This window comes from Panulirus ornatus, chromosome 57 (assembly GCF_036320965.1).
Source record: "Panulirus ornatus isolate Po-2019 chromosome 57, ASM3632096v1, whole genome shotgun sequence".
Taxonomy (NCBI): Eukaryota; Metazoa; Arthropoda; class Malacostraca; order Decapoda; family Palinuridae; genus Panulirus; species Panulirus ornatus.
The window spans coordinates 26,308,592-26,318,075 of NC_092280.1; positions in this window are offsets into that span (position 1 = coordinate 26,308,592).

The following is a 9,484-nucleotide window of genomic DNA, read 5'->3' on the forward strand; positions in this document are numbered from 1 at the left end:
TTCTAGTTTTCTTCAAGCAGTCAAAGCTAAGTCTCATATATTTACGTACCATTGACACTTGCTTTCTCTAGTAGCAGTGCTATATTATGTAGAAATTCCTAACATATTAGAAAATGATTGATTTCATTTTGACCTTCTCGGTTGCCTAGATTTCGACTGATGAATCAGGTGTGTAAAAAAAATTGTACCCTTAGAAGTTAGTTAGGATATTGATTCTGAATAGTCACCAATTTGATCTTTATTGTTGATAATTACATAGATGCATATGTATAAGCTCCCAGCGTTTAAGGTATGTATTATATGTATTATTAATGTACATTTCTCATTTCGAGGGAAATTCATCATACAGGTCCGGGGTCGACAGGTTTGAGAAATACACAGAGTACAGTTCTTAATACGTTTATTGTATATAAGTTTACATATAACAAATTTCAGACAGCTCTTGTGCTTTACTGATTATTTAACTGTGGAGATTCATGTTATTTTTTATATAGGAATTTGCTTTTATGTAACTGCAGCTTAGGAGCCACGAACAGTCTCCTTGCATTTATGATTCCTATAAAATTTGCAAAGTGTGAGATGTTATACAGTTTTTGAATGGTTATAGTTTTTTTCCTCTCATATCAAAAAAAAAAAAAAAATATTCCAAATGTACAATGGAAAAAATAATAATTCTACGAGGTTCGGTTACCGGAAAAGTGGTCATTTAGAACCTGGTTGTCGGCTGAATAGCAAATCCCTTTTTCTAATTAGATTTAGACCAATGAAAACATCCATTTAAGTAGGCCTCTTAATAGACTATATCTCTTTGAGACGGTAGTGATTCTAAATGTAGATAAAATGTAGAAGTGACAAAGATTTCATGTTTATTTGGTAATTTGAAAGGTCGAGGAATGAGTCAAGTTCCAAAATGATGAATGATGTTTAATGAATGTTTGATACTTGAAGACACCCGAGGTTTGAAGCAGAATCATACTGCATTGATTATAGAAAGAGTTCATTACTTTGTGGAATATATGGGAAGGAAGATACTAAGTATGCGTAACCGTTTCAACTTAGAATCTGCTCTAAATTCTCTCTTGTTGATCCTGAATCAAGGGGAATAATAAACAAAAGAGCCCAAATATGTCTGAAGGACATAATATAAAAGTTCCTTGTACAGAGAGATGCGGGAAAAACGAAAAATAACCATCACATCATTTAGGTTTGCCGTAGTGCTATTGGTATTTCTTAATTTCAGTTCATATTATGTCCTCTTGACTGTGAGGCGCATTGGGAATACGACAGATTTCGATTATATGAAAAACTGAATCGTGTTACAGCAATCTTAGCACATGATTGTACCAGCGTGTATTTTTTTTTCACTATTAATAATCATATAATCCTGCTCATATTGAGATTCCGGATTGTAATTATAGCTATCATATAACAAACTTAGCTTACTTATTGCAATCTGTATTTTTTTTTCGAAATCATGTTTCATATAAGAAAGAGTATTCATCTTTTATATATTGTCAATTAACTTCGGTATTACAAAGGTAATGAACACCAGATTTGAATCATAGCTGGAGAGCTAGTCACACTTTCCCCTCACACTTCATTTTATAAACTGGTGCGATTTATTCTTGCCACCGAATCCTGCACCATCAAATGTATCCATTCTGCTGCGCTGAAAATTGGCTGAAAACCAATAACTTACAAGTGCCACCTTCGCCCTTTGGTATGAAGCCTTGAGCCCACCTCTAACTCCTTTGGCTGACACCGCTACAGATCATCCCCTACTGCTGGAAAGACCAATAAGAACCTTCTCCAATGGAATGATTAGAACTCGAAGCTCTCCTTTCTTCTTTGTTTGAAGCTTCGCCAGCCTGGGAGTCGGTAGAACCTCCTACCCTGTCGTGGGTTGAGATTCTTCTCTCCAGCTTGGATGCATTAAAAAAAGACTATATCCTCTGCCTTGCAATCAGTAGAACTCGCCTCGTCCAACTGAGAGCCACTAGAGTTTTTTTTTTTACTCCAGTCTTCTGCTATGTAGATTAAAACTATCATTTTCCTCCACGAGAAAACCTCATCAGAGACCATAAGGTCTTCTGTGATTTACATCTTTGAGTTCATTGCATAGACGATAAAGAAGGTTATATCCGAAGTAGAGTATTGATGAGGACCTTCTGTTGCACAGTACGCTGTATCATGTAGTAGGCTTCGATAAGGCCAGTCTTAAATGAAACATTATGTACATATATATATATATATATACAGATACCTTTAGGACAGTTGTACTTAGAATATGCACCTTTTGTGTCAGTCTCTGAAGTTATACGTATGATATGATTGATACTGTTTAGATTATGTTTTTGCAGACTATTTGTTTCAATAGAAAACTTTTAGATAGTTTGTATTTCTGTTGTATATGGATACAGGTTAATCTAGTACAGGTTTTGCCAAGATCCACCTGTTTTTACTTTTTGTTTTATCAGCCAGTTCATTGTGTAGCTGCTAATTTGCCATGCTAAATAGCAAGATGTTTTTGTTGCAAGTTTCAGTCTTGGAGGGTTTGAGGTTGTATTCTTAAGACGTAAGAGAATGTATTGAACTGATTTTTTCACTGAAAGAAGAGTTTTGTGTCAGCATTGTTGGATATGGTTTCTCACCTGTGGTGAATTGTGTTTATTCAAGATTTTGGGTTTGTTTATGGATAAAGTCAAAGCTGGGACTGTGTTATGGGATACAACAGTGACATTAACATATTCATAATTTTGGCTTGCGAATCATCTCTGCAGTAAGTACAGTAATTAGTTGGGTAGGTGCACTCCACAAAAATGTAAAGAATAACATTTCACTTATTGTTTATGATAATTGTGATGTAGCCCAAGGTTGAGCGCATAAGATTGCATTCTGGTTGTGGTAATTGGTTCACAGTCATCCCAGCTGTATCCTTCCTAGGCTAGCCCAAGGTAGGATGTATATACAGCATTAACAAGTTGACTTTGATTAGGGCATTCAGTTGCTGTGCTGTCTCAGATATACAAGAAAAAATCAATATTTAATGGTCATGGTGTGTTTAGAATTTGCCTTGTTGTAGCAATTTATGCTGTTCTTCCTTTTTGAATAAAAAAAATACTTTTGTACATAATTCACTTATTATTCTGGTGCATAGCCTTGTTTCTATTGTTCACTAACAGAAGTTAGTTTTAAATTATTCAAAATCTGTATATGCAGAATTTAATGGCACTCTGCCTGAGAAAGCATTAAATACTGCTTTTTTGTTTTTGACAAAAAGGCATCAGTCAAAGGTAATGGTGCTTACATCATGGATGCTGGGGAAATATTGAAAAAGTCACATGTTCAGGGGATGATTGACCTGCTTCTTGAAAAAAAGTAGACTGAAGAAGCTGGGAAAACCATAAGGAAGTAAAGAGCTCCATAGTTTAGCCGCGCTAGAAAAGAAGCAGTCAGATCAACCTCTGCTTTTATGGCATGTTGGGTGCTGTAAAACTTACTCAAAGGAGGCATACGATAATTGAAAGCACATTTTAAATGCATATTTGTAAAAGTTAGAAAGCACAATTAGACGAGATAAATTACTTTTGACTGAGATTTACCAGTGCAATGAAACACTTCCCCTTTCAAGGTATGAGCAGTGGTCATTGCATGGTTACATCAGACCTTTGAACATCATGAGTGGGTTCTTTAAGGAGAAATGCATTTGAGACCTTAAAAATCCTAAGATTAAGGCTGACTTAGTCGTTTCAGTGATATGGGATTTCCATGAAATATTATAGCGCTTAAACTGATGCTAAGAATACCAAGTTAAGGAATTGAACAACAGAATCTTTAAAGAAAACGTGACCAAGAGTAATCATATATAACAAAATAGAAATGATTACCTAGCTTATATCAAGCCTAATGAGAAATATCTAGAACTAAAAGAGGAAAGTAATGAACTGCAAGAATTAAATGCATAACCACGGAATGTTACTAAAATGACTTGAGAAATTGCTTGGTTGCAATACTATTGACAGATGAGGAGGAGGGTCGAAACTACAGTAAATCCTTAAGGAAGATTATTGTTGACGGTATAGGAAGGAAAGGGTAATCCATCTACAATTAAGCAGAGGAATGGAGAGATAACTGGAAATTAGTTTATACAACTGAGGGTAAATGCTAAGATCTAAATTTTACAAATCAGACTAACATCACATTCACACGCTTTTAAAACATTAGGGATCAGGAAATATGTAAGATTCCTCAAAGTTCCTCTGAGAGGAAACCTATAGTTCATCAGATGAGAAAGAATTTCACCATTCAATCTTTTCGAGCAGAAGAATAATGATGATCACAGATAAGACTACAAGACTTCGAGGGAGTGAGAAATGAGAAGGTATTCAAAGACAAATGAACTTGTAGAAGTGACACTGGTTAAAGGGATTAGAGCATCCTTCCTTCTTCAGGATGGACTGAACTAGCACACATATAGGAAGAAATATAATGTGGATGTACTATGGATTGGGGAAACCTATATCCTTGGGCAGGGTGTGTCAAGTGAAAATGGAAATCATGAATGCAAATTACAGAAGGGCATGGAAAGAGGTGTGATATTGATGGGAATGAGTGAAAATTATCAGAAAGGAAAAGAAGGATGTACAATTCTGCTATCACCAAGAGTATGAGAGGGTGTTGCAGAGCAAGAATAGTGTGGGTGAAAGGAAAGAGTGGAATTGTGAAGTATGCATGGGTATGTGTATATGCACTTGTGAATATGGAAGACTGAACAAGGTAAGGATGAAATGAAGCTTTTCTGGAGAAATTTGAATGACTTATATATGGTTTTGAGAATGAGAGAAACGTGGTTGTATTGGGTGATATGAATGCAAGTGGGATGTGATAAAATTGATGAGATAGTTGGTAAATGGGGAGTGCCAGTAGTAAATGATAATAGAAGCTTTCTTGTGGATATTTGTGCTGAGAGGGGTTTATTTCTTGTAAACACCTTCTTTCAGCACAAGATGATCCACAGATTTATATGGATGAGGAATGCTGGAAGAGAAAGGCTGTGCTGGATGCTAAAGTTGTCAGAGGATTCTTTGGAGACCGACCATTTCACAGTTCCTGTAGTAAAGAAGTGGAGGTATGGTGTAAGGAAGAATGGAGAGGTAAAAGTGATGGCAAGTGAGAAGATGAATCAAGAAAATTGCAGGGAGGAGTATGAAAGGAAGGTAACTGAAAGTGTAGATGGAAGTGCAGTGATTGTAGGAATACAGTCATGTGTGAATGAGGTATTTAAAATATTTAGAGAAATACTGTTAAAGATAGTAGAATCAGTAGTTGGATACAAGGTAGTGAGATACAGGAATATAAAGGTCAGTGCATAGTGGACAGGAGAGATTAGAAATGCTATTGCTATGGAAGAGAAGAAAAAGGCATATGGTAGAGTGGCTAATTGGAATGTACTAGTGGAAGTTCAGCAAAGGAAAAGGGAAGAATACAAAATATGTAAGCAGAATATTAAGTTGATAGAGAAAATCAAAGAAAGAGTAGATGAAGATTTTGGAAGTTAAGTGAAAAGTTTTGGGATAACAAGAAACTATCCTGGAGGGAGGTAAAAAAGGAAAGAGGTGAATGTAAGAGTGGAAGTGTTGATATGATAAGTAAGGAAGGGGAATTGCTGAATCAATATGAAGGAAGTGAAAGGAAGACAGAGAGTATTTTGAAGAACTGATGAATGTTGGAAAAGGGGAGGCAGCAGTTTACATTAATGGGTATGGAAAAGGGAAGGAAGATACAAGTGCAGGGGCCTGTAGCAAAAAGGGAGGTAAGAAGGGCAATAATGAGGCTGAAGATAGGTAAGGTACTTGGTGTGGATGGGATTATGGCTGAAATGCTGAAGTATGGAGGTGAAAGTGTGATAGGAGTGGATGCATGTTATATTTGATTTAGCATGGAAACAGAAGATTGTGCCTGAGGATTGGGTGCAAGCTATTACTGTTCCTTTATTCAAACTTAAAGGTGCAAAGGAAGTATGTAGCAATTATAGGAGAATAAGTCTGTTAAGTATACTAGGAAAATTATGCTAGAATTATTGACAATGATGGGAGTGACTGATAAGTGAAGAGAAAGGAGGTTTTAGGAAAGTTAAGGATGTGTGGATCAGATTTTTCTTGTAAAGATGATCATGGAAAAGTATTCAGTGAAAGGTAAGAAGTTGTATGCAGCTTTTATGGATCTGGAGAAAGCGTATGACAGAGTCGAGTGGAATGCTATATGGGATATTAGGAATATATGGGATAGGGGGACTACCGTAGGATGGTGTAAAAGCCTTCTAGTGAGGAGCAAATATGTGCGTAAGTGGATGGAGAGCTGAGCGAAAGTTTTGGGATATGTGTAGGTGTGAGGGAGGGCTGTATGATGTCACCGTGGCTTCTTAAAATATATATAGAGATGAAAGCAAAATAGATTAAGTGTGGCCGTGAGATGTGTTGGCTAGTAGCAAGCCTGTTTGGGGATAATACTGTGTTGTTTGCTGAGAGTGAAGAGGAGTTGCAGAAGGTTGTAAGTATTTTATGATGAGTGTAAGCTAAGCAACTGAAGGTAAATGCAAGTAAAAGTGAAGTAATGCTGTTTGAATGGAAACAGAGTGAAAGTATAAATTTTGTAAAACCATATATAGAGTGAAAGAAGAAAATGTACTAAATTGTGCTGTGGATATGGTGGTGGTGGTGTGTGTGTGTGTGTGTGTGTGTGTGTGTGTGTGTGTGTGTGTGGGGGGGGGGGGAGAGAGAGAGAGAGAGAGAGAGAGAGAGAGAGAGAGAGAGAGAGAGAGAGAGAGAGAGAGAGAGAGAGAGAGAGAGAGACTGGAAGAGAGGGAATTTAAGTATCTGGGAGCTGTCATGGGTACGTGTGATGATATGGAAGGAGAGAGCAGTATAATGAAGGGTAGAGATTTAAATATGGAAGTGAAGAGAATTAAGGGACAGCATAGTCCTCCCAACCTTGACCTATGCAGCCAAAACATGGACATAGAATAAGGCACAGAAGTTAAGAATCCAGGCTGTAGAAATGAATTATTAGAGAAGAGTATGTGGTGTGACTAGATGGAATGAAGAAAGAAATGAAAGGATGTATAAGAGCTGTGGTATGGCAGGGAATGCAAAGAGAGTGAATTGTGGAGTGTTATAATGGGTGAAACTTAATACTTTGTGGTGGTTTGGGCATGTGGAAAGAATGTAAGATGGAGTTTACAGAGTGTATGACAGTACAATTAAAAGGGGTTGGTGTGAGTGGAAGACCAACTCTGACATGGGCAAATAGGGTGGAGGAATATTGGAAGAATGCATGGAATGATGTATGCAAGGGAGGCATGCAAGGACAGGGATAAGTGGAGACTCTTTAGCCATGGCCAACCCTTGATGGGACTTCCTGAAGGGAATGGGCATCAGAGATAAAGGCAGATAGACAAAAAAGAAACATGTGAGTGTAATTGCAAGCTCAGAGATACACTCCATCGGAATTACAGTAGGAATACCAACCATTCTATATGTTTATCATATCACTAAGAGAAGAGTTCTCTGGCTCTTAAGGAAATACGAGAAGGGGCATATGGTTATTGAAGTAAATTTGGAAAAGAGGGAACCTTAGTTGTGTTCAAAGTAGAGCAAGATGGAAAGGAGAGCCAGATAGTATGGCTTTATCAGCTGGGCAGAGAACTGTATTATCAGGAAGGAAATAAAGTAAATTAGCAGTTGTGTTAAGAGGTATTCTTGGCTAAGGACCAGAAAAAATTTAAAAGCAGAAAGGTTTTTTTTTTTAAAGGGTGTTTAATCTCATAATAAATTTGATCTCATAATCTCAAGTGAATTTCCAAATTTTGCATTAATAGGAATTGGAAACTAGTCTGACAAGGAGGTATATTGGAGCATACACATGTACAATTTGGCTAAGGATCAGTCATTGTTTGTGATCATTAACCCTCAGCCCATTTACATAAGGTGAATGAAGTAAATACTGCCTTTCAGTTTACACATCCTCTTCCTATGTTTACCATGTTGAAATGACCAAGAGCTTGCACTTGCACATCAGCATAAGCACTTCTTTATATTTCACTTTGCACATTATGTTTCCTTTAACATAAAGCAGTTGGATATCAAAGCAGAGTATGTAAATACATATCTCTTGAATATAAAACTTAGCTTCTGTTTCATATTTGTGCTAAGAACTGATAAAAAAGTAACCATCTAATTTTATCAACATTAAGCAAAGCTTGAGGTCAGAAACAGAATATCAAGGTTGCACAGATTTAGGTTAGCTACTCTGGCTATAAGTTGCTATATTAACTGAAATGAATCTTACAAAATTTGATTAAAGTAGGTCAATTTTGAAAGATTATTGATGAGAAACTAAAGTTTGGGTTGTAAACATTTCACTCAGTGTCATGAGTATCTAAAATAATTCAGTGTTGATTATTATATTATATATTATATTTCGTCGCTGTCTCCCACATTAGTGAGGTAGCGCAAGGAAACAGACGAAAGAATGGCCCAACCCACCCACATACACATGTATATACATACATGTCCACACATGCACATATACATACCTATACATCTCAACGTATGCATATATATATATACACACACAGACATATACACATGTACATAATTCATACTGTCTGCCCTTATTCATTCCCGTCACCACCCCGCCACACATGAAATGACAACCCCCTCCCCCCGCATGTGCACAAGGTAGCCCTAGGAAAAGACAACAAAGGCCACATTCGTTCACACTCAGTCTCTAGCTGTCATGTATAATGCACTGAAACCACAGCTCCCTTTCCACATCCAGGCCCCACAGAACTTTCCATGGTTTACCCCAAACACTTTACATGCCCTGGTTCAATCCATTGACAGCACGTCGACCCCGGTAAACCACATTGTTCTAATTCACTCTATTTCTTGCACACCTTTCACCCTCCTGCAAGTATAAAAATGTATAGGAGGCAGTTTAGGGGGTGACATTAGTACTCCAAGCTGAAATGAAACATATTCTAATTTACTAAAGGGTATGACCAGCATACAGATGGATGAACTGGTGTGAAATTAGTCAGGTGCTGAAATAACGTCACCAAATTTGAACAAAATCCAGAGCAGCTTAATAAAACTAATGATCCAAAAGTTAAATTTGTAACTGAACTTGAGCTATGATCATTAAAATTCTAATTCACAAAGTTGTACTAAATGCCAACATGACAAACTAACACACACACACACACACACACACATATATATATATATATATATATATATATATATATATATATATATATATATATATATATATATATATATTCCCTGGGGATAGGGGAGAAAGAATACTTCCCACGTATTCCCTGCGTGTCGTAGAAGGCGACTAAAAGGGAAGGGAGTGGGGGGCTGGAAATCCTCCCCTCTCGTTTTTTTTTTTAATTTTCCAAAAGAAGGAACAGAGAAGA